This window comes from Uranotaenia lowii, unplaced genomic scaffold, assembly GCF_029784155.1.
Source record: "Uranotaenia lowii strain MFRU-FL unplaced genomic scaffold, ASM2978415v1 HiC_scaffold_4, whole genome shotgun sequence".
Taxonomy (NCBI): domain Eukaryota; kingdom Metazoa; phylum Arthropoda; class Insecta; order Diptera; family Culicidae; genus Uranotaenia; species Uranotaenia lowii.
Genome location: NW_026598311.1, coordinates 264,831 through 289,359, shown reverse-complemented (window position 1 = coordinate 289,359; position 24,529 = coordinate 264,831).

Below are 24,529 nucleotides of genomic sequence, written 5' to 3'. Positions count from 1 at the left end.
GGGATTCTGAGCTTAATTTGGGATCACAACTTTAAAATGCGTTTTCTGGCCTTAGGAAGCGTTTTTCGGGGATTCTAAGCTTAATTTGGGATCACAACTTTAAAATGCGTTTTCTGGCCTTTAGAAGCGTTTTTCGGGGATTCTGAGCTTAATTTGGGATCACAACTTTAAAATGCGTTTTCTGGCCTTTAGAAGCGTTTTTCGGAGATTCTGAGCTTAATTTGGGATCACAACTTTAAAATGCGTTTTCTGGCCTTAGGAAGCGTTTTTCGGGGATTCTGAGCTTAATTTGGGATCACAACTTTAAAATGCGTTTTCTGGCCTTTAGAAGCGTTTTTCGGGGATTCTGAGCCAAATTTGGGATCACAACTTTTAAATGCGTTTTCTGGCCTTTAGAAGCGTTTTTCGGGGATTCTGAGCCTAATTTGGGATCACAACTTTAAAATGCGTTTTCTGGCCTTTAGAAGCGTTTTTCGGGGATTCTAAGCTTAATTTGGGATCACAACTTTAAAAAGCGTTTTCTGGCCTTTAGAAGCGTTTTTCGGGGATTCTGAGCCAAATTTGGGATCACAACTTTAAAATGCGTTTTCTGGCATTTAGAAGCGTTTTTCGGGGATTCTGAGCTTAATTTGGGATCACAACTTTAAAATGCGTTTTCTGGCCTTAGGAAGCGTTTTTCGGGGATTCTGAGCTTAATTTGGGATCACAACTTTAAAATGCGTTTTCTGGCCTTTAGAAGCGTTTTTCGGGGATTCTGAGCTTAATTTGGGATCACAACTTTAAAATGCGTTTTCTGGCCTTAGGAAGCGTTTTTCGGGGATTCTAAGCTTAATTTGGGATCACAACTTTAAAATGCGTTTTCTGGCCTTTAGAAGCGTTTTTCGGGGATTCTGAGCTTAATTTGGGATCACAACTTTAAAATGCGTTTTCTGGCCTTTAGAAGCGTTTTTCGGAGATTCTGAGCTTAATTTGGGATCACAACTTTAAAATGCGTTTTCTGGCCTTAGGAAGCGTTTTTCGGGGATTCTGAGCTTAATTTGGGATCACAACTTTAAAATGCGTTTTCTGGCCTTTAGAAGCGTTTTTCGGGGATTCTGAGCCAAATTTGGGATCACAACTTTTAAATGCGTTTTCTGGCCTTTAGAAGCGTTTTTCGGGGATTCTGAGCCTAATTTGGGATCACAACTTTAAAATGCATTTTCTGGCCTTTAGAAGCGTTTTTCGGGGATTCTGAGCCAAATTTGGGATCACAACTTTAAAATGCGTTTTCTGGCCTTTAGAAGCGTTTTTCGGGGATTCTGAGCCTAATTTGGGATCACAACTTTAAAATGCGTTTTCTGGCCTTTAGAAGCGTTTTTCGGGGATTCTAAGCTTAATTTGGGATCACAACTTTAAAATGCGTTTTCTGGCCTTTAGAAGCGTTTTTCGGGGATTCTGAGCCAAATTTGGGATCACAACTTTAAAATGCGTTTTCTGGCATTTAGAAGCGTTTTTCGGGGATTCTGAGCCTAATTTGGGATCACAACTTTAAAATGCGTTTTCTGGCCTTAGGAAGCGTTTTTCGGGGATTCTGAGCTTAATTTGGGATCACAACTTTAAAATGCATTTTCTGGCCTTTAGAAGCGTTTTTCGGGGATTCTAAGCTTAATTTGGGATCACAACTTTAAAATGCGTTTTCTGGCCTTTAGAAGCGTTTTTCGGGGATTCTGAGCCTAATTTGGGATCACAACTTTAAAATGCGTTTTCCGGCCTTTAGAAGCGTTTTTCGGGGATTCTGAGCTGAATTTGGGATCACAACTTTAAAATGCGTTTTCTGGCCTTTAGAAGTATTTTTCGGAGATTCTGAGCTTAATTTGGGATCACAACTTTAAAATGCGTTTTCTGGCCTTTAGAAGCGTATTTCGGGGATTCTGAGCCAAATTTGGGATCACAACTTTAAAATGCGTTTTCTGGCCTTTAGAAGCGTTTTTCGGGGATTCTAAGCCTAATTTGGGATCACAACTTTAAAATGCATTTTCTGGCCTTTAGAAGCGTTTTTCGGGGATTCTAAGCTTAATTTGGGATCACAACTTTAAAATGCGTTTTCTGGCCTTTAGAAGCGTTTTTCGGGGATTCTGAGCTGAATTTGGGATTACAACTTTAAAATGCGTTTTCTGGCCTTTAGAAGTATTTTTCGGGGATTCTGAGCTTAATTTGGGATCACAACTTTAAAATGCGTTTTCTGGCCTTTAGAAGCGTTTTTCGGGGATTCTGAGCTTAATTTGGGATCACAACTTTAAAATGCGTTTTCTGGCCTTTAGAAGCGTATTTCGGGGATTCTGAGCCTAATTTGGGATCACAACTTTAAAATGCGTTTTCTGGCCTTTAGAAGAGCTTTTCGGGGATTCTAAGCTTAATTTGGGATCACAACTTTAAAATGCGTTTTCTGGCCTTTAGAAGCGTTTTTCGGGGATTCTGAGCCTAATTTGGGATCACAACTTTAAAATGCGTTTTCTGGCCTTTAGAAGCGTTTTTCGGGGATTCTGAGCCCAATTTGGGATCACAACTTTAAAATGCGTTTTCTGGCCTTTAGAAGAGCTTTTCGGGGATTCTAAGCTTAATTTGGGATCACAACTTTGAAATGCGTTTTCTGGCCTTTAGAAGCGTTTTTCGGGGATTCTGAGCCTAATTTGGGAGCACAACTTTAAAATGCGTTTTCTGGCCTTTAGAAGCGTTTTTCGGGGATTCTAAGCTTAATTTGGGATCACAACTTTAAAATGCGTTTTCTGGCCTTTAGAAGCGTTTTTCGGGGATTCTGAGCCAAATTTGGGATCACAACTTTAAAATGCGTTTTCTGGCATTTAGAAGCGTTTTTCGGGGATTCTGAGCTTAATTTGGGATCACAACTTTAAAATGCGTTTTCTGGCCTTAGGAAGCGTTTTTCGGGGATTCTGAGCTTAATTTGGGATCACAACTTTAAAATGCGTTTTCTGGCCTTTAGAAGCGTTTTTCGGGGATTCTGAGCTTAATTTGGGATCACAACTTTAAAATGCGTTTTCTGACCTTTAGAAGCGTTTTTCGGGGATTCTGAGCTTAATTTGGGATCACAACTTTAAAATGCGTTTTCTGGCCTTAGGAAGCGTTTTTCGGGGATTCTGAGCTTAATTTGGGATCACAACTTTAAAATGCGTTTTCTGGCCTTTAGAAGCGTTTTTCGGGGATTCTAAGCTTAATTTGGGATCACAACTTTAAAATGCATTTTCTGGCCTTTAGAAGCGTTTTTCGGGGATTCTAAGCTTAATTTGGGATCACAACTTTAAAATGCGTTTTCTGGCCTTTAGAAGCGTTTTTCGGGGATTCTGAGCCTAATTTGGGATCACAACTTTAAAGTGCGTTTTCTGGCCATTGGAAGCGTTTTTCGGGGATTCTGAGCCAAATTTGGGATCACAACTTTAAAATGCGTTTTCTGGCCTTTAGAAGCGTTTTTCGGGGATTCTGAGCTTAATTTGGGATCACAACTTTAAAATGCGTTTTCTGGCCTTTAGAAGCGTATTTCGGGGATTCTGAGCCTAATTTGGGATCACAACTTTAAAATGCGTTTTCTGGCCTTTAGAAGCGTTTTTCGGGGATTCTGAGCCTAATTTGGGATCACAACTTTAAAGTGCGTTTTCTGGCCATTGGAAGCGTTTTTCGGGGATTCTGAGCCAAATTTGGGATCACAACTTTAAAATGCGTTTTCTGGCCTTTAGAAGCGTTTTTCGGGGATTCTGAGCCTAATTTGGGATCACAACTTTAAAATGCGTTTTCTGGCCTTTAGAAGCGTTTTTCGGGGATTCTGAGCTGAATTTGGGATCACAACTTTAAAATGCGTTTTCTGGCCTTTAGAAGTATTTTTCGGGGATTCTGAGCTTAATTTGGGATCACAACTTTAAAATGCGTTTTCTGGCCTTTCGAAGCGTTTTTCGGGGATTCTGAGCCTAATTTGGGATCACAACTTTAAAGTGCGTTTTCTGGCTATTGGAAGCGTTTTTCGGGGATTCTGAGCTTAATTTGGGATCACAACTTTAAAATGCGTTTTCTGGCCTTTAGAAGCGTTTTTCGGGGATTCTGAGCCTAATTTGGGATCACAACTTTAAAATGCGTTTTCTGGCCTTTAGAAGCGTTTTTCGGGGATTCTGAGCTTAATTTGGGATCACAACTTTAAAATGCGTTTTCTGGCCTTTAGAAGCGTTTTTCGGGGATTCTGAGCCTAATTTGGGATCACAACTTTAAAATGCGTTTTCCGGCCTTTGGAAGCGTTTTTCGGGGATTCTGAGCTGAATTTGGGATCACAACTTTAAAATGCGTTTTCTGGCCTTTAGAAGTATTTTTCGGGGATTCTGAGCTTAATTTGGGATCACAACTTTAAAATGCGTTTTCTGGCCATTAGAAGCGTATTTCGGGGATTCTGAGCTGAATTTGGGATCACAACTTTAAAATGCGTTTTCTGGCCTTTAGAAGTATTTTTCGGGGATTCTGAGCTGAATTTGGGATCACAACTTTAAAATGCGTTTTCTGGCCTTTAGAAGCGTATTTCGGGGATTCTGAGCCTAATTTGGGATCACAACTTTAAAATGCGTTTTCTGGCCTTTAGAAGCGTTTTTCGGGGATTCTAAGCTTAATTTGGGATCACAACTTTAAAATGCGTTTTCTGGCCTTTAGAAGCGTTTTTCGGGGATTCTGAGCCTAATTTGGGATCACAACTTCGAAATGCGTTTTCTGGCCTTTAGAAGCGTTTTTCGGGGATTCTAAGCTTAATTTGGGATCACAACTTTAAAATGCGTTTTCTGGCCTTTAGAAGCGTTTTTCGGGGATTCTGAGCTGAATTTGGGATCACAACTTTAAAATGCGTTTTCTGGCCTTTAGAAGCGTTTTTCGGGGATTCTGAGCCTAATTTGGGATCACAACTTTAAAATGCGTTTTCTGGCCTTTAGAAGCGTTTTTCGGGGATTCTAAGCCTAATTTGGGATCACAACTTTGAAATGCGTTTTCTGGCCTTTAGAAGCGTTTTTCGGGGATTCTAAGCTTAATTTGGGATCACAACTTTAAAATGCGTTTTCTGGCCTTTAGAAGCGTTTTTCGGGGATTCTGAGCCTAATTTGGGATCACAACTTTAAAATGCGTTTTCTGGCCTTTAGAAGCGTTTTTCGGGGATTCTAAGCTTAATTTGGGATCACAACTTTAAAATGCGTTTTCTGGCCTTTAGAAGCGTTTTTCGGGGATTCTGAGCTGAATTTGGGATCACAACTTTAAAATGCGTTTTCTGGCCTTTAGAAGCGTATTTCGGGGATTCTGAGCCTAATTTGGGATCACAACTTTAAAATGCGTTTTCTGGCCTTTAGAAGAGCTTTTCGGGGATTCTAAGCTTAATTTGGGATCACAACTTTAAAATGCGTTTTCTGGCCTTTAGAAGAGCTTTTCGGGGATTCTGAGCCAAATTTGGGATCACAACTTTGAAATGCGTTTTCTGGCCTTTAGAAGCGTTTTTCGGGGATTCTGAGCCTAATTTGGGATCACAACTTTAAAATGCGTTTTCTGGCCTTTAGAAGCGTTTTTCGGGGATTCTAAGCTTAATTTGGGATCACAACTTTAAAATGCGTTTTCTGGCCTTTAGAAGCGTTTTTCGGGGATTCTGAGCCAAATTTGGGATCACAACTTTAAAATGCGTTTTCTGGCATTTAGAAGCGTTTTTCGGGGATTCTGAGCTTAATTTGGGATCACAACTTTAAAATGCGTTTTCTGGCCTTAGGAAGCGTTTTTCGGGGATTCTGAGCTTAATTTGGGATCACAACTTTAAAATGCGTTTTCTGGCCTTTAGAAGCGTTTTTCGGGGATTCTGAGCTTAATTTGGGATCACAACTTTAAAATGCGTTTTCTGGCCTTTAGAAGCGTTTTTCGGGGATTCTGAGCTTAATTTGGGATCACAACTTTAAAATGCGTTTTCTGGCCTTAGGAAACGTTTTTCGGGGATTCTGAGCTTAATTTGGGATCACAACTTTAAAATGCGTTTTCTGGCCTTTAGAAGCGTTTTTCGGGGATTCTGAGCCAAATTTGGGATCACAACTTTAAAATGCGTTTTCTGGCCTTTAGAAGCGTTTTTCGGGGATTCTAAGCCTAATTTGGGATCACAACTTTAAAATGCATTTTCTGGCCTTTAGAAGCGTTTTTCGGGGATTCTAAGCTTAATTTGGGATCACAACTTTAAAATGCGTTTTCTGGCCTTTAGAAGCGTTTTTCGGGGATTCTGAGCCTAATTTGGGATCACAACTTTAAAATGCGTTTTCTGGCCTTTAGAAGAGCTTTTCGGGGATTCTAAGCTTAATTTGGGATCACAACTTTAAAATGCGTTTTCTGGCCTTTAGAAGCGTTTTTCGGGGATTCTGAGCCAAATTTGGGATCACAACTTTAAAATGCGTTTTCTGGCCTTTAGAAGCGTTTTTCGGGGATTCTAAGCTTAATTTGGGATCTCAACTTTATAATGCGTTTTCTGGCCTGTAGAAGCGTTTTTCGGGGATTCTGAGCTGAATTTGGGATCACAACTTTAAAATGCGTTTTCTGGCCTTTAGAAGCGTTTTTCGGGGATTCTGAGCCTAATTTGGGATCACAACTTTAAAATGCGTTTTCTGGCCTGTAGAAGCGTTTTTCGGGGATTCTGAGCTGAATTTGGGATCACAACTTTAAAGTGCGTTTTCTGGCCATTGGAAGCGTTTTTCGGGGATTCTGAGCTTAATTTGGGATCACAACTTTAAAATGCGTTTTCTGGCCTTTAGAAGCGTTTTTCGGGGATTCTGAGCCAAATTTGGGATCACAACTTTAAAATGCGTTTTCTGGCCTTTAGAAGCGTTTTTCGGGGATTCTAAGCTTAATTTGGGATCCCAACTTTAAAATGCGTTTTCTGGCCTGTAGAAGCGTTTTTCGGGGATTCTGAGCTGAATTTGGGATCACAACTTTAAAATGCGTTTTCTGGCCTTTAGAAGCGTTTTTCGGGGATTCTGAGCCTAATTTGGGATCACAACTTTAAAATGCGTTTTCTGGCCTTTAGAAGCGTTTTTCGGGGATTCTGAGCTGAATTTGGGATCACAACTTTAAAATGCGTTTTCTGGCCTTTAGAAGCGTTTTTCGGGGATTCTAAGCTTAATTTGGGATCCCAACTTTAAAATGCGTTTTCTGGCCTGTAGAAGCGTTTTTCGGGGATTCTGAGCTGAATTTGGGATCACAACTTTAAAGTGCGTTTTCTGGCCATTGGAAGCGTTTTTCGGGGATTCTGAGCTTAATTTGGGATCACAACTTTAAAATGCGTTTTCTGGCCTTTAGAAGCGTTTTTCGGGGATTCTGAGCCTAATTTGGGATCACAACTTTAAAATGCGTTTTCTGGCCTTTAGAAGCGTATTTCGGGGATTCTGAGCCTAATTTGGGATCACAACTTTAAAATGCGTTTTCTGGCCTTTAGAAGCGTTTTTCGGGGATTCTGAGCCTAATTTGGGATCACAACTTTAAAATGCGTTTTCTGGCCTTTAGAAGAGCTTTTCGGGGATTCTAAGCTTAATTTGGGATCACAACTTTAAAATGCGTTTTCTGGCCTTTAGAAGCGTTTTTCGGGGATTCTGAGCTGAATTTGGGATCACAACTTTAATTAAAATGCGTTTTCTGGCCTTTAGAAGTATTTTTCGGGGATTCTGAGCTGAATTTGGGATCACAACTTTAAAATGCGTTTTCTGGCCTTTAGAAGCGTATTTCGGGGATTCTGAGCCTAATTTGGGATCACAACTTTAAAATGCGTTTTCTGGCCTTTAGAAGAGCTTTTCGGGGATTCTAAGCTTAATTTGGGATCACAACTTTAAAATGCGTTTTCTGGCCTTTAGAAGCGTTTTTCGCGGATTCTGAGCTGAATTTGGGATCACAACTTTAAAATGCGTTTTCTGGCCTTTAGAAGCGTTTTTCGGGGATTCTAAGCTTAATTTGGGATCCCAACTTTAAAATGCGTTTTCTGGCCTTTAGAAGCGTTTTTCGGGGATTCTGAGCTGAATTTGGGATCACAACTTCAAAGTGCGTTTTCTGGCCATTGGAAGCGTTTTTCGGGGATTCTGAGCTGAATTTGGGATCACAACTTTAAAATGCGTTTTCTGGCCTTTAGAAGTATTTTTCGGGGATTCTGAGCTGAATTTGGGATCACAACTTTAAAATGCGTTTTCTGGCCTTTAGAAGCGTTTTTCGGGGATTCTGAGCCTAATTTGGGATCACAACTTTAAAATGCGTTTTCTGGCCTTTAGAAGCGTTTTTCGGGGATTCTGAGCTTAATTTGGGATCCCAACTTTAAAATGCGTTTTCTGGCCTTTAGAAGCGTTTTTCGGGGATTCTAAGCTTAATTTGGGATCCCAACTTTAAAATGCGTTTTCTGGCCTGTAGAAGCGTTTTTCGGGGATTCTGAGCTGAATTTGGGATCACAACTTTAAAGTGCGTTTTCTGGCCATTGGAAGCGTTTTTCGGGGATTCTGAGCTTAATTTGGGATCACAACTTTAAAATGCGTTTTCTGGCCTTTAGAAGCGTTTTTCGGGGATTCTGAGCCTAATTTGGGATCACAACTTTAAAATGCGTTTTCTGGCCTTTAGAAGCGTATTTCGGGGATTCTGAGCCTAATTTGGGATCACAACTTTAAAATGCGTTTTCTGGCCTTTAGAAGCGTTTTTCGGGGATTCTGAGCCTAATTTGGGATCACAACTTTAAAATGCGTTTTCTGGCCTTTAGAAGTATTTTTCGGGGATTCTGAGCTGAATTTGGGATCACAACTTTAAAATGCGTTTTCTGGCCTTTAGAAGCGTATTTCGGGGATTCTGAGCCTAATTTGGGATCACAACTTTAAAATGCGTTTTCTGGCCTTTAGAAGAGCTTTTCGGGGATTCTAAGCTTAATTTGGGATCACAACTTTAAAATGCGTTTTCTGGCCTTTAGAAGCGTTTTTCGGGGATTCTGAGCTGAATTTGGGATCACAACTTTAAAATGCGTTTTCTGGCCTTTAGAAGCGTTTTTCGGGGATTCTGAGCTTAATTTGGGATCACAACTTTAAAATGCGTTTTCTGGCCTTTAGAAGCGTTTTTCGGGGATTCTGAGCTTAATTTGGGATCACAACTTTAAAATGCGTTTTCTGGCCTTTAGAAGCGTTTTTCGGGGATTCTGAGCCTAATTTGGGATCACAACTTTAAAATGCGTTTTCTGGCCTTTAGAAGAGCTTTTCGGGGATTCTAAGCTTAATTTGGGATCACAACTTTAAAATGCGTTTTCTGGCCTTTAGAAGCGTTTTTCGGGGATTCTGAGCCTAATTTGGGATCACAACTTTAAAATGCGTTTTCTGGCCTTTAGAAGCGTTTTTCGGGGATTCTGAGCCTAATTTGGGATCACAACTTTAAAATGCGTTTTCTGGCCTTTAGAAGAGCTTTTCGGGGATTCTGAGCCAAATTTGGGATCACAACTTTGAAATGCGTTTTCTGGCCTTTAGAAGCGTTTTTCGGGGATTCTGAGCCTAATTTGGGATCACAACTTTAAAATGCGTTTTCTGGCCTTTAGAAGCGTTTTTCGGGGATTCTGAGCTTAATTTGGGATCACAACTTTAAAATGCGTTTTCTGGCCTTTAGAAGCGTTTTTCGGGGATTCTAAGCTTAATTTGGGATCCCAACTTTAAAATGCGTTTTCTGGCCTGTAGAAGCGTTTTTCGGGGATTCTGAGCTTAATTTGGGATCACAACTTTAAAGTGCGTTTTCTGGCCATTGGAAGCGTTTTTCGGGGATTCTGAGCTTAATTTGGGATCACAACTTTAAAATGCGTTTTCTGACCTTTAGAAGCGTTTTTCGGGGATTCTGAGCCTAATTTGGGATCACAACTTTAAAATGCGTTTTCTGGCTTTAGGAAGCGTTTTTCGGGGATTCTAAGCTTAATTTGGGATCCCAACTTTAAAATGCGTTTTCTGGCCTGTAGAAGCGTTTTTCGGGGATTCTGAGCTGAATTTGGGATCACAACTTTAAAGTGCGTTTTCTGGCCATTGGAAGCGTTTTTCGGGGATTCTGAGCTTAATTTGGGATCACAACTTTAAAATGCGTTTTCTGGCCTTTAGAAGCGTATTTCGGGGATTCTGAGCCTAATTTGGGATCACAACTTTAAAATGCGTTTTCTGGCCTTTAGAAGAGCTTTTCGGGGATTCTAAGCTTAATTTGGGATCACAACTTTAAAATGCGTTTTCTGGCCTTTAGAAGCGTTTTTCGGGGATTCTGAGCCTAATTTGGGATCACAACTTTAAAATGCGTTTTCTGGCTTTAGGAAGCGTTTTTCGGGGATTCTAAGCTTAATTTGGGATCCCAACTTTAAAATGCGTTTTCTGGCCTGTAGAAGCGTTTTTCGGGGATTCTGAGCTGAATTTGGGATCACAACTTTAAAGTGCGTTTTCTGGCCATTGGAAGCGTTTTTCGGGGATTCTGAGCCTAATTTGGGATCACAACTTTAAAATGCGTTTTCTGGCCTTTAGAAGAGCTTTTCGGGGATTCTAAGCTTAATTTGGGATCCCAACTTTAAAATGCGTTTTCTGGCCTGTAGAAGCGTTTTTCGGGGATTCTAAGCTGAATTTGGGATCACAACTTTAAAATGCGTTTTCTGGCCTTTAGAAGCGTATTTCGGGGATTCTGAGCCTAATTTGGGATCACAACTTTAAAATGCGTTTTCCGGCCTTTAGAAGAGCTTTTCGGGGATTCTAAGCTTAATTTGGGATCACAACTTTAAAATGCGTTTTCTGGCCTTTAGAAGCGTTTTTCGGGGATTCTAAGCTTAATTTGGGATCCCAACTTTAAAATGCGTTTTCTGGCCTTTAGAAGCGTTTTTCGGGGATTCTGAGCTGAATTTGGGATCACAACTTTAAAGTGCGTTTTCTGGCCATTGGAAGCGTTTTTCGGGGATTCTGAGCTTAATTTGGGATCACAACTTTAAAATGCGTTTTCTGGCCTTTAGAAGCGTTTTTCGGGGATTCTGAGCCTAATTTGGGATCACAACTTTAAAATGCGTTTTCTGACCTTTAGAAGCGTTTTTCGGGGATTCTGAGCTTAATTTGGGATCACAACTTTAAAATGCGTTTTCTGGCCTTTAGAAGCGTTTTTCGGGGATTCTAAGCTTAATTTGGGATCCCAACTTTAAAATGCGTTTTCTGGCCTGTAGAAGCGTTTTTCGGGGATTCTGAGCTGAATTTGGGATCACAACTTTAAAGTGCGTTTTCTGGCCATTGGAAGCGTTTTTCGGGGATTCTGAGCTTAATTTGGGATCACAACTTTAAAATGCGTTTTCTGGCCTTTAGAAGCGTTTTTTGGGGATTCTGAGCCTAATTTGGGATCACAACTTTAAAATGCGTTTTCTGGCCTTTAGAAGCGTTTTTCGGGGATTCGGAGCCTAATTTGGGATCACAACTTTAAAATGCGTTTTCTGGCCTTTAGAAGAGCTTTTCGGGGATTCTAAGCTTAATTTGGGATCACAACTTTAAAATGCGTTTTCTGGCCTTTAGAAGCGTTTTTCGGGGATTCTGAGCTGAATTTGGGATCACAACTTTAAAATGCGTTTTCTGGCCTTTAGAAGTATTTTTCGGGGATTCTGAGCTGAATTTGGGATCACAACTTTAAAATGCGTTTTCTGGCCTTTAGAAGCGTTTTTCGGGGATTCTGAGCCTAATTTGGGATCACAACTTTAAAATGCGTTTTCTGACCTTTAGAAGCGTTTTTCGGGGATTCTGAGCTTAATTTGGGATCACAACTTTAAAATGCGTTTTCCGGCCTTTAGAAGCGTTTTTCGGGGATTCTAAGCTTAATTTGGGATCCCAACTTTAAAATGCGTTTTCTGGCCTGTAGAAGCGTTTTTCGGGGATTCTGAGCTGAATTTGGGATCACAACTTTAAAGTGCGTTTTCTGGCCATTGGAAGCGTTTTTCGGGGATTCTGAGCTTAATTTGGGATCACAACTTTAAAATGCGTTTTCTGGCCTTTAGAAGAGCTTTTCGGGGATTCTAAGCTTAATTTGGGATCACAACTTTAAAATGCGTTTTCTGGCCTTTAGAAGCGTATTTCGGGGATTCTGAGCCTAATTTGGGATCACAACTTTAAAATGCGTTTTCTGGCCTTTAGAAGAGCTTTTCGGGGATTCTAAGCTTAATTTGGGATCACAACTTTAAAATGCGTTTTCTGGCCTTTAGAAGCGTTTTTCGGGGATTCTGAGCTTAATTTGGGATCACAACTTTAAAATGCGTTTTCTGGCCTTTAGAAGCGTTTTTCGGGGACTCTGAGCTTAATTTGGGATCACAACTTTAAAATGCGTTTTCTGGCCTTAGGAAGCGTTTTTCGGGGATTCTGAGCTTAATTTGGGATCACAACTTTAAAATGCGTTTTCTGGCCTTTAGAAGCGTATTTCGGGGATTCTGAGCCTAATTTGGGATCACAACTTTAAAATGCGTTTTCTGGCCTTTAGAAGAGCTTTTCGGGGATTCTAAGCTTAATTTGGGATCACAACTTTAAAATGCGTTTTCTGGCCTTTAGAAGCGTTTTTCGGGGATTCTGAGCCTAATTTGGGATCACAACTTTAAAATGCGTTTTCTGGCCTTTAGAAGCGTTTTTCGGGGATTCTGAGCCTAATTTGGGATCACAACTTTAAAATGCGTTTTCTGGCCTTTAGAAGAGCTTTTCGGGGATTCTGAGCCAAATTTGGGATCACAACTTTGAAATGCGTTTTCTGGCCTTTAGAAGCGTTTTTCGGGGATTCTGAGCCTAATTTGGGATCACAACTTTAAAATGCGTTTTCTGGCCTTTAGAAGCGTTTTTCGGGGATTCTAAGCTTAATTTGGGATCACAACTTTAAAATGCGTTTTCTGGCCTTTAGAAGCGTTTTTCGGGGATTCTGAGCCAAATTTGGGATCACAACTTAAAAATGCGTTTTCTGGCATTTAGAAGCGTTTTTCGGGGATTCTGAGCTTAATTTGGGATCACAACTTTAAAATGCGTTTTCTGGCCTTAGGAAGCGTTTTTCGGGGATTCTGAGCTTAATTTGGGATCACAACTTTAAAATGCGTTTTCTGGCCTTTAGAAGCGTTTTTCGGGGATTCTGAGCTTAATTTGGGATCACAACTTTAAAATGCGTTTTCTGACCTTTAGAAGCGTTTTTCGGGGATTCTGAGCTTAATTTGGGATCACAACTTTAAAATGCGTTTTCTGGCCTTAGGAAGCGTTTTTCGGGGATTCTGAGCTTAATTTGGGATCACAACTTTAAAATGCGTTTTCTGGCCTTTAGAAGCGTTTTTCGGGGATTCTGAGCCAAATTTGGGATCACAACTTTAAAATGCGTTTTCTGGCCTTTAGAAGCGTTTTTCGGGGATTCTAAGCCTAATTTGGGATCACAACTTTAAAATGCATTTTCTGGCCTTTAGAAGCGTTTTTCGGGGATTCTAAGCTTAATTTGGGATCACAACTTTAAAATGCGTTTTCTGGCCTTTAGAAGCGTTTTTCGGGGATTCTGAGCCTAATTTGGGATCACAACTTTAAAATGCGTTTTCTGGCCTTTGGAAGAGCTTTTCGGGGATTCTAAGCTTAATTTGGGATCACAACTTTAAAATGCGTTTTCTGGCCTTTAGAAGCGTTTTTCGGGGATTCTGAGCCAAATTTGGGATCACAACTTTAAAATGCGTTTACTGGCCTTTAGAAGCGTTTTTCGGGGATTCTAAGCTTAATTTGGGATCCCCACTTTATAATGCGTTTTCTGGCCTGTAGAAGCGTTTTTCGGGGATTCTGAGCTGAATTTGGGATCACAACTTTAAAATGCGTTTTCTGGCCTTTAGAAGCGTTTTTCGGGGATTCTGAGCCTAATTTGGGATCACAACTTTAAAATGCGTTTTCTGGCCTTTAGAAGCGTTTTTCGGGGATTCTAAGCTTAATTTGGGATCACAACTTTAAAATGCGTTTTCTGGCCTCTAGAAGCGTTTTTCGGGGATTCTGAGCCAAATTTGGGATCACAACTTTAAAATGCGTTTTCTGGCATTTAGAAGCGTTTTTCGGGGATTCTGAGCTTAATTTGGGATCACAACTTTAAAATGCGTTTTCTGGCCTTAGGAAGCGTTTTTCGGGGATTCTGAGCTTAATTTGGGATCACAACTTTAAAATGCGTTTTCTGACCTTTAGAAGCGTTTTTCGGGGATTCTGAGCTTAATTTGGGATCACAACTTTAAAATGCGTTTTCTGGCCTTAGGAAGCGTTTTTCGGGGATTCTGAGCTTAATTTGGGATCACAACTTTAAAATGCGTTTTCTGGCCTTTAGAAGCGTTTTTCGGGGATTCTGAGCCAAATTTGGGATCACAACTTTAAAATGCGTTTTCTGGCCTTTAGAAGCGTTTTTCGGGGATGCTAAGCTTAATTTGGGATCCCAACTTTAAAATGCGTTTTCTGGCCTTTCGAAGCGTTTTTCGGGGATTCTAAGCTGAATTTGGGATCACAACTTTAAAGTGCGTTTTCTGGCCATTTTAAGCGTTTTTCGGGGATTCTGAGCTTAATTTGGGATCACAACTTTAAAATGCGTTTTCTGGCCTTTAGAAGCGTTTTTCGGGGATTCTGAGCCTAATTTGGGATCACAACTTTAAAATGCGTTTTCTGGCCTTTAGAAGCGTTTTTCGGGGATTCTGAGCTTAATTTGGGATCACAACTTTAAAATGCGTTTTCTGGCCTTTAGAAGCATTTTTCGGGGATTCTAAGCTTAATTTGGGATCCCAACTTTAAAATGCGTTTTCTGGCCTGTAGAAGCGTTTTTCGGGGATTCTGAGCTGAATTTGGGATCACAACTTTAAAATGCGTTTTCTGGCCTTTAGAAGCGTTTTTCGGGGATTCTGAGCCTAATTTGGGATCACAACTTTAAAGTGCGTTTTCTGGCCATTGGAAGCGTTTTTCGGGGATTCTGAGCTTAATTTGGGATCACAACTTTAAAATGCGTTTTCTGGCCTTTAGAAGCGTTTTTCGGGGATTCTAAGCTTAATTTGGGATCCCAACTTTAAAATGCGTTTTATGGCCTCTAGAAGCGTTTTTCGGGGATTCTGAGCTTAATTTGAGATCACAACTTTAAAATGCGTTTTCTGGCCTTTAGAAGCGTTTTTCGGGGATTCTGAGCTTAATTTGAGATCACAACTTTAAAATGCGTTTTCTGGCCTCTAGAAGCGTTTTTCGGGGATTCTGAGCTTAATTTGGGATCACAACTTTAAAATGCGTTTTCTGGCCTTTAGAAGCGTTTTTCGGGGATTCTGAGCTTAATTTGGGATCACAACTTTAAAATGCGTTTTCTGACCTTTAGAAGCGTTTTTCGGGGATTCTGAGCTTAATTTGGGATCACAACTTTAAAATGCGTTTTCTGGCCTTTAGAAGCGTTTTTCGGGGATTCTGAGCCAAATTTGGGATCACAACTTTAAAATGCGATTTCTGGCCTTTAGAAGCGTTTTTCGGGGATTCTAAGCTTAATTTGGGATCCCAACTTTAAAATGCGTTTTCTGGCCTTTCGAAGCGTTTTTCGGGGATTCTAAGCTGAATTTGGGATCACAACTTTAAAGTGCGTTTTCTGGCCATTGGAAGCGTTTTTCGGGGATTCTGAGCTTAATTTGGGATCACAACTTTAAAATGCGTTTTCTGGCCTTTAGAAGCGTTTTTCGGGGATTCTGAGCCTAATTTGGGATCACAACTTTAAAATGCGTTTTCTGGCCTTTAGAAGCGTTTTTCGGGGATTCTGAGCTTAATTTGGGATCACAACTTTAAAATGCGTTTTCTGGCCTTTAGAAGCGTTTTTCGGGGATTCTAAGCTTAATTTGGGATCCCAACTTTAAAATGCGTTTTCTGGCCTGTAGAAGCGTTTTTCGGGGATTCTGAGCTGAATTTGGGATCACAACTTTAAAATGCGTTTTCTGGCCTTTAGAAGCGTTTTTCGGGGATTCTGAGCCTAATTTGGGATCACAACTTTAAAGTGCGTTTTCTGGCCATTGGAAGCGTTTTTCGGGGATTCTGAGCTTAATTTGGGATCACAACTTTAAAATGCGTTTTCTGGCCTTTAGAAGCGTTTTTCGGGGATTCTAAGCTTAATTTGGGATCCCAACTTTAAAATGCGTTTTATGGCCTCTAGAAGCGTTTTTCGGGGATTCTGAGCTTAATTTGAGATCACAACTTTAAAATGCGTTTTCTGGCCTCTAGAAGCGTTTTTTGGGGATTCTGAGCTTAATTTGGGATCACAACTTTAAAATGCGTTTTCTGGCCTTTAGAAGCGTTTTTCGGGGATTCTGAGCCTAATTTGGGATCACAACTTTAAAGTGCGTTTTCTGGCCATTGGAAGCGTTTTTCGGGGATTCTGAGCTTAATTTGGGATCACAACTTTAAAATGCGTTTTCTGGCCTTTAGAAGCGTATTTCGGGGATTCTGAGGATAATTTGGGATCACAACTTTAAAATGCGTTTTCTGGCCTTTAGAAGCGTTTTTCGGGGATTCTGAGCTTAATTTGGGATCACAACTTTAAAATGCGTTTTCCGGCCTTTAGAAGCGTTTTTCGGGGATTCTGAGCTGAATTTGGGATCACAACTTTAAAATGCGTTTTCTGGCCTTTAGAAGTATTTTTCGGGGATTCTGAGCTTAATTTGGGATCAGAACTTTAAAATGCATTTTCTGGCCTTTAAAAGCGTTTTTCGGGGATTCTGAGCTTAATTTGGGATCACAACTTTAAAATGCGTTTTGTGGTCTTTAGAAGCGTTTTTCGGGGATTCTAAGCTTAATTTGGGATCACAACTTTAAAATGCATTTTCTGGCCTTTAGAAGCGTTTTTCGGGGATTCTGAGCTTAATTTGGGATCACAACTTTAAAATGCGTTTTCTGGCTTTAGGAAGCGTTTTTCGGGGATTCTGAGCTTAATTTGGGATCACAACTTTAAAATGCGTTGTCTGGCCTTTAGAAGCGTTTTTCGGGGATTCTGAGCTTAATTTGGGATCACAACTTTAAAATGCGTTTTCTGGCCTTTAGAAGCGTTTTTCGGGGATTCTGAGCTTAATTTGGGATCACAACTTTAAAATGCGTTTTCTGGCCTTTAGAAGCGTTTTTCGGGGATTCTAAGCTTAATTTGGGATCACAACTTTAAAATGCATTTTCTGGCCTTTAGAAGCGTTTTTCGGGGATTCTGAGCTTAATTTGGGATCACAACTTTAAAATGCATTTTCTGGCCTTTAGAAGCGTTTTTCGGGGATTCTGAGCTTAATTTGGGATCACAACTTTAAAATGCATTTTCTGGCCTTTAGAAGCGTTTTTCGGGGATTCTGAGCCTAATTTGGGATCACAACTTTAAAATGCGTTTTCTGGCTTTAGGAAGCGTTTTTCGGGGATTCTGAGCTTAATTTGGGATCACAACTTTAAAATGCGTTTTCTGGCCTTTAGAAGCGTTTTTCGGGGATTCTGAGCTTAATTTGGGATCACAACTTTAAAATGCATTTTCTGGCCTTTAGAAGCGTTTTTCGGGGATTCTGAGCTTAATTTGGGATCACAACTTTAAAATGCATTTTCTGGCCTTTAGAAGCGTTTTTCGGGGATTCTAAGCTTAATTTGGGATCACAACTTTAAAATGCGTTTTCTGGCCTTTAGAAGCGTTTTTCGGGGATTCTAAGCTTAATTTGGGATCACAACTTTAAAATGCATTTTCTGGCCTTTAGAAGCGTTTTTCGGGGATTCTAAGCTTAATTTGGGATCACAACTTTAAAATGCATTTTCTGGCCTTTAGAAGCGTTTTTCGGGGATTCTGAGCTTAATTTGGGATCACAACTTTAAAATGCATTTTCTGGCCTTTAGAAGCGTTTTTCGGGGATTCTGAGCTTAATTTGGGATCACAACTTTAAAATGCGTTTTCTGGCTTTAGGAAGCGTTTTTCGGGGATTCTGAGCTTAATTTGGGATCACAACTTTAAAATGCGTTTTCTGGCCTTTAGAAGCGTTTTTCGGGGATTCTGAGCTTAATTTGGGATCACAACTTTAAAATGCGTTTTCTGGCTTTAGGAAGCGTTTTTCGGGGATTCTGAGCTTAATTTGGGATCACAACTTTAAAATGCGTTTTCTGGCCTTTAGAAGCGTTTTTCGGGGATTCTGAGCTTAATTTGGGATCACAACTTTAAAATGCATTTTCTGGCCTTTAGAAGCGTTTTTCGGGGATTCTGAGCTTAATTTGGGATCACAACTTTAAAATGCATTTTCTGGCCTTTAGAAGCGTTTTTCGGGGATTCTGAGCTTAATTTGGGATCACAACTTTAAAATGCGTTTTCTGGCTTTAGGAAGCGTTTTTCGGGGATTCTGAGCTTAATTTGGGATCACAACTTTAAAATGCGTTTTCTGGCCTTTAGAAGCGTTTTTCGGGGATTCTGAGCTTAATTTGGGATCACAACTTTAAAATGCGTTTTCTGGCCTTTAGAAGCGTTTTTCGGGGATTCTGAGCTTAATTTGGGATCACAACTTTAAAATGCGTTTTATGGCTTTGGGAAGCGTTTTTCGGGGAGTCTAAGCTTAATTTGGGATCAGAACTTTAAAATGCATTTTCTGGCCTTTAGAAGCGTTTTTCGGGGATTCTGAGCTGAATTTGGGGTCACAACTTTAAAATGCGTTTTCTGGCTTTAGGAAGCGTTTTTCGGGGATTCTGAGCTTAATTTGGGATCACAACTTTAAAATGCGTTTTCTGGCCTTTAGAAGTATTTTTCGGGGATTCTGAGCTTAATTTGGGATCACAACTTTAAAATGCGTTTTCTGGCCTTTAGAAGTATTTTTCGGGGATTCTGAGCTTAATTTGGGATCACAACTTTAAAATGCGTTTTCTGGCCTTTAGAAGCGTTTTTCGGGGATTCTGAGCTTAATTTGGGATCACAACTTTAAAATGCGTTTTCTGGCCTTTAGAAGCGTTTTTCGGGGATTCTGAGCCTAATTTGGGATCACAACTTTAAAGTGCGTTTTCTGGCCATTGGAAGCGTTTTTCGGGGATTCTGAGCTTAATTTGGGATCACAACTTTAAAATGCGTTTTCTGGCCTTTAGAAGCGTATTTCGGGGATTCTGAGCCTAATTTGGGATCACAACTTTAAAATGCATTTTCTGGCCTTTAGAAGCGTTTTTCGGGGATTCTGAGCTTAATTTGGGATCACAACTTTAAAATGCATTTTCTGGCCTTTAGAAGCGTTTTTCGGGGATTCTGAGCTTAATTTGGGATCACAACTTTAAAATGCGTTTTCTGGCTTTAGGAAGCGTTTTTCGGGGATTCTGAGCTTAATTTGGGAACACAACTTTAAAATGCGTTTTCTGGCCTTTAGAAGCGTTTTTCGGGGATTCTGAGCTTAATTTGGGATCACAACTTTAAAATGCGTTTTCTTGCCTTTAGAAGCGTTTTTCGGGGATTCTGAGCTTAATTTGGGATCACAACTTTAAAATGCGTTTTCTGGCCTTTAGAAGCGTTTTTCGGGGATTCTAAGCTTAATTTGGGATCACAACTTTAAAATGCATTTTCTGGCCTTTAGAAGCGTTTTTCGGGGATTCTGAGCTTAATTTGGGATCACAACTTTAAAATGCATTTTCTGGCCTTTAGAAGCGTTTTTCGGGGATTCTGAGCTTAATTTGGGATCACAACTTTAAAATGCGTTTTCTGGCTTTAGGAAGCGTTTTTCGGGGATTCTGAGCTTAATTTGGGATCACAACTTTAAAATGCGTTTTCTGGCCTTTAGAAGCGTTTTTCGGGGATTCTGAGCTTAATTTGGGATCACAACTTTAAAATGCGTTTTCTGGCCTTTAGAAGCGTTTTTCGGGGATTCTGAGCTTAATTTGGGATCACAACTTTAAAATGCGTTTTATGGCTTTGGGAAGCGTTTTTCGGGGAGTCTAAGCTTAATTTGGGATCAGAACTTTAAAATGCATTTTCTGGCCTTTAGAAGCGTTTTTCGGGGATTCTGAGCTGAATTTGGGGTCACAACTTTAAAATGCGTTTTCTGGCTTTAGGAAGCGTTTTTCGGGGATTCTGAGCTTAATTTGGGATCACAACTTTAAAATGCGTTTTCTGGCCTTTAGAAGCGTTTTTCGGGGATTCTGAGCTTAATTTGGGATCACAACTTTAAAATGCGTTTTCTGGCCTTTAGAAGCGTTTTTCGGGGATTCTAAGCTTAATTTGGGATCACAACTTTAAAATGCATTTTCTGGCCTTTAGAAGCGTTTTTCGGGGATTCTGAGCTTAATTTGGGATCACAACTTTAAAATGCGTTTTCTGGCTTTAGGAAGCGTTTTTCGGGGATTCTAAGCTTAATTTGGGATCACAACTTTAAAATGCGTTTTCTGGCCTTTAGAAGCGTTTTTCGGGGATTCTGAGCTTAATTTGGGATCACAACTTTAAAATGCGTTTTATGGCTTTGGGAAGCGTTTTTCGGGGAGTCTAAGCTTAATTTGGGATCAGAACTTTAAAATGCTTTTTCTGGCCTTTAGAAGCGTTTTTCGGGGATTCTGAGCTTAATTTGGGATCACAACTTTAAAATGCGTTTTCTGGCTTTAGGAAGCGTTTTTCGGGGATTCTGAGCTTAATTTGGGATCACAACTTTAAAATGCGTTTTCTGGCCTTTAGAAGCGTTTTTCGGGGATTCTGAGCTTAATTTGGGATCACAACTTTAAAATGCGTTTTCTGGCCTTTAGAAGCGTTTTTCGGGGATTCTAAGCTTAATTTGGGATCACAACTTTAAAATGCATTTTCTGGCCATTAGAAGCGTTTTTCGGGGATTCTGAGCTTAATTTGGGATCACAACTTTAAAATGCGTTTTCTGGCTTTAGGAAGCGTTTTTCGGGGATTCTGAGCTTAATTTGGGATCACAACTTTAAAATGCGTTTTCTGGCCTTTAGAAGCGTTTTTCGGGGATTCTGAGCTTAATTTGGGATCACAACTTTAAAATGCGTTTTCTGGCCTTTAGAAGCGTTTTTCGGGGATTCTGAGCTTAATTTGGGATCACAACTTTAAAATGCGTTTTCTGGCCTTTAGAAGCGTTTTTCGGGGATTCTGAGCTTAATTTGGGATCACAACTAAAAATGCGTTTTATGGCTTTGGGAAGCGTTTTTCGGGGAGTCTGAGCTTAATTTGGGATCAGAACTTTAAAATGCATTTTCTGGCCTTTAGAAGCGTTTTTCGGGGATTCTGAGCTTAATTTGGGATCACAACTTTAAAATGCGTTTTCTGGCTTTAGGAAGCGTTTTTCGGGGATTCTGAGCTTAATTTGGGATCACAACTTTAAAACGCGTTTTCTGGCCTTTAGAAGCGTTTTTCGGGGATTCTGAGCTTAATTTGGGATCACAACTTTAAAATGCGTTTTCTGGCTTTAGGAAGCGTTTTTCGGGGATTCTGAGCTTAATTTGGGATCACAACTTTAAAATGCGTTTTCTGGCCTTTAGAAGCGTTTTTCGGGGATTCTGAGCTTAATTTGGGATCACAACTTTAAAATGCGTTTTCTGGCCTTTAGAAGCGTTTTTCGGGGATTCTAAGCTTAATTTGGGATCACAACTTTAAAATGCATTTTCTGGCCTTTAGAAGCGTTTTTCGGGGATTCTGAGCTTAATTTGGGATCACAACTTTAAAATGCATTTTCTGGCCTTTAGAAGCGTTTTTCGGGGATTCTGAGCTTAATTTGGGATCACAACTTTAAAATGCGTTTTCTGGCTTTAGGAAGCGTTTTTCGGGGATTCTGAGCTTAATTTGGGATCACAACTTTAAAATGCGTTTTCTGGCCTTTAGAAGCGTTTTTCGGGGATTCTAAGCTTAATTTGGGATCACAACTTTAAAATGCATTTTCTGGCCTTTAGAAGCGTTTTTCGGGGATTCTGAGCTTAATTTGGGATCACAACTTTAAAATGCATTTTCTGGCCTTTAGAAGCGTTTTTCGGGGATTCTGAGCTTAATTTGGGATCACAACTTAAAAATGCATTTTCTGGCCTTTAGAAGCGTTTTTCGGGGATTCTGAGCTTAATTTGGGATCACAACTTTAAAATGCGTTTTCTGGCTTTAGGAAGCGTTTTTCGGGGATTCTGAGCTTAATTTGGGATCACAACTTTAAAATGCGTTTTCTGGCCTTTAGAAGCGTTTTTCGGGGATTCTGAGCTTAATTTGGGATCACAACTTTAAAATGCGTTTTCTGGCCTTTAGAAGCGTTTTTCGGGGATTCTAAGCTTAATTTGGGATCACAACTTTAAAATGCATTTTCTGGCCTTTAGAAGCGTTTTTCGGGGATTCTGAGCTTAATTTGGGATCACAACTTTAAAATGCATTTTCTGGCCTTTAGAAGCGTTTTTCGGGGATTCTGAGCTTAATTTGGGATCACAACTTTAAAATGCGTTTTCTGGCCTTTAGAAGCGTTTTTCGGGGATTCTGAGCTTAATTTGGGATCACAACTTTAAAATGCATTTTCTGGCCTTTAGAAGCGTTTTTCGGGGATTCTGAGCTTAATTTGGGATCACAACTTTAAAATGCATTTTCTGGCCTTTAGAAGCGTTTTTCGGGGATTCTGAGCTTAATTTGGGATCACAACTTTAAAATGCGTTTTCTGGCTTTAGGAAGCGTTTTTCGGGGATTCTAAGCTTAATTTGGGATCACAACTTTAAAATGCGTTTTCTGGCCTTTAGAAGCGTTTTTCGGGGATTCTGAGCTTAATTTGGGATCACAACTTTAAAATGCGTTTTATGGCTTTGGGAAGCGTTTTTCGGGGAGTCTAAGCTTAATTTGGGATCACAACTTTAAAATGCGTTTTCTGGCTTTAGGAAGCGTTTTTCGGGGATTCTGAGCTTAATTTGGGATCACAACTTTAAAATGCGTTTTCTGGCCTTTAGAAGCGTTTTTCGGGGATTCTGAGCTTAATTTGGGATCACAACTTTAAAATGCGTTTTCTGGCCTTTAGAAGCGTTTTTCGGGGATTCTGAGCTTAATTTGGGATCACAACTTTAAAATGCGTTTTCTGGCCTTTAGAAGCGTTTTTCGGGGATTCTAAGCTTAATTTGGGATCACAACTTTAAAATGCATTTTCTGGCCTTTAGAAGCGTTTTTCGGGGATTCTGAGCTTAATTTGGGATCACAACTTTAAAATGCATTTTCTGGCCTTTAGAAGCGTTTTTCGGGAATTCTGAGCTTAATTTGGGATCACAACTTTAAAATGCGTTTTCTGGCTTTAGGAAGCGTTTTTCGGGGATTCTAAGCTTAATTTGGGATCACAACTTTAAAATGCGTTTTCTGGCCTTTAGAAGCGTTTTTCGGGGATTCTGAGCTTAATTTGGGATCACAACTTTAAAATGCGTTTTCTGGCCTTTAGAAGCGTTTTTCGGGGATTCTAAGCTTAATTTGGGATCACAACTTTAAAATGCATTTTCTGGCTTTAGGAAGCGTTTTTCGGGGATTCTAAGCTTAATTTGGGATCACAACTTTAAAATGCGTTTTCTGGCCTTTAGAAGCGTTTTTCGGGGATTCTGAGCTTAATTTGGGATCACAACTTTAAAATGCATTTTCTGGCCTTTAGAAGCGTTTTTCGGGGATTCTGAGCTTAATTTGGGATCACAACTTTAAAATGCGTTTTCTGGCTTTAGGAAGCGTTTTTCGGGGATTCTGAGCTTAATTTGGAATCACAACTTTAAAATGCGTTTTCTGGCCTTTAGAAGCGTTTTTCGGGGATTCTGAGCCTAATTTGGGATCACAACTTTAAAATGCGTTTTCTGGCTTTAGGAAGCGTTTTTCGGGGATTCTGAGCCTAATTTGGGATCACAACTTTAAAATGCGTTTTCCGGCCTTTAGAAGCATTTTTCGGGGATTCTGAGCTTAATTTGGGATCACAACTTTAAAATGCGTTTTCTGGCCTTTAGAAGCGTTTTTCGGGGATTCTGAGCCTAATTTGGGATCACAACTTTAAAATGCGTTTTCTGGCTTTAGGAAGCGTTTTTCGGGGATTCTAAGCTTAATTTGGGATCACAACTTTAAAATGCGTTTTCTGGCCTTTAGAAGCGTTTTTCGGGGATTCTGAGCTTAATTTGGGATCACAACTTTAAAATGCGTTTTCTGGCTTTAGGAAGCGTTTTTCGGGGATTCTAAGCTTAATTTGGGATCACAACTTTAAAATGCGTTTTCTGGCCTTTAGAAGCGTTTTTCGGGGATTCTGAGCTTAATTTGGGATCACAACTTGAAAATGCGTTTTCTGGCCTTAGGAAGCATTTTTCGGGGATTCTGAGCTTAATTTGGGATCACAACTTTAAAATGCGTTTTCTGGCCTTTAGAAGCGTTTTTCGGGGATTCTGAGCTTAATTTGGGATCACAACTTTAAAATGCGTTTTCCGGCCTTTAGAAGCGTTTTTCGGGGATTCTGAGCTTAATTTGGGATCACAACTTTAAAATGCGTTTTCTGGCCTTTAGAAGCGTTTTTCGGGGAATCTGAGCCTAATTTGGGATCACAACTTTAAAATGCGTTTTC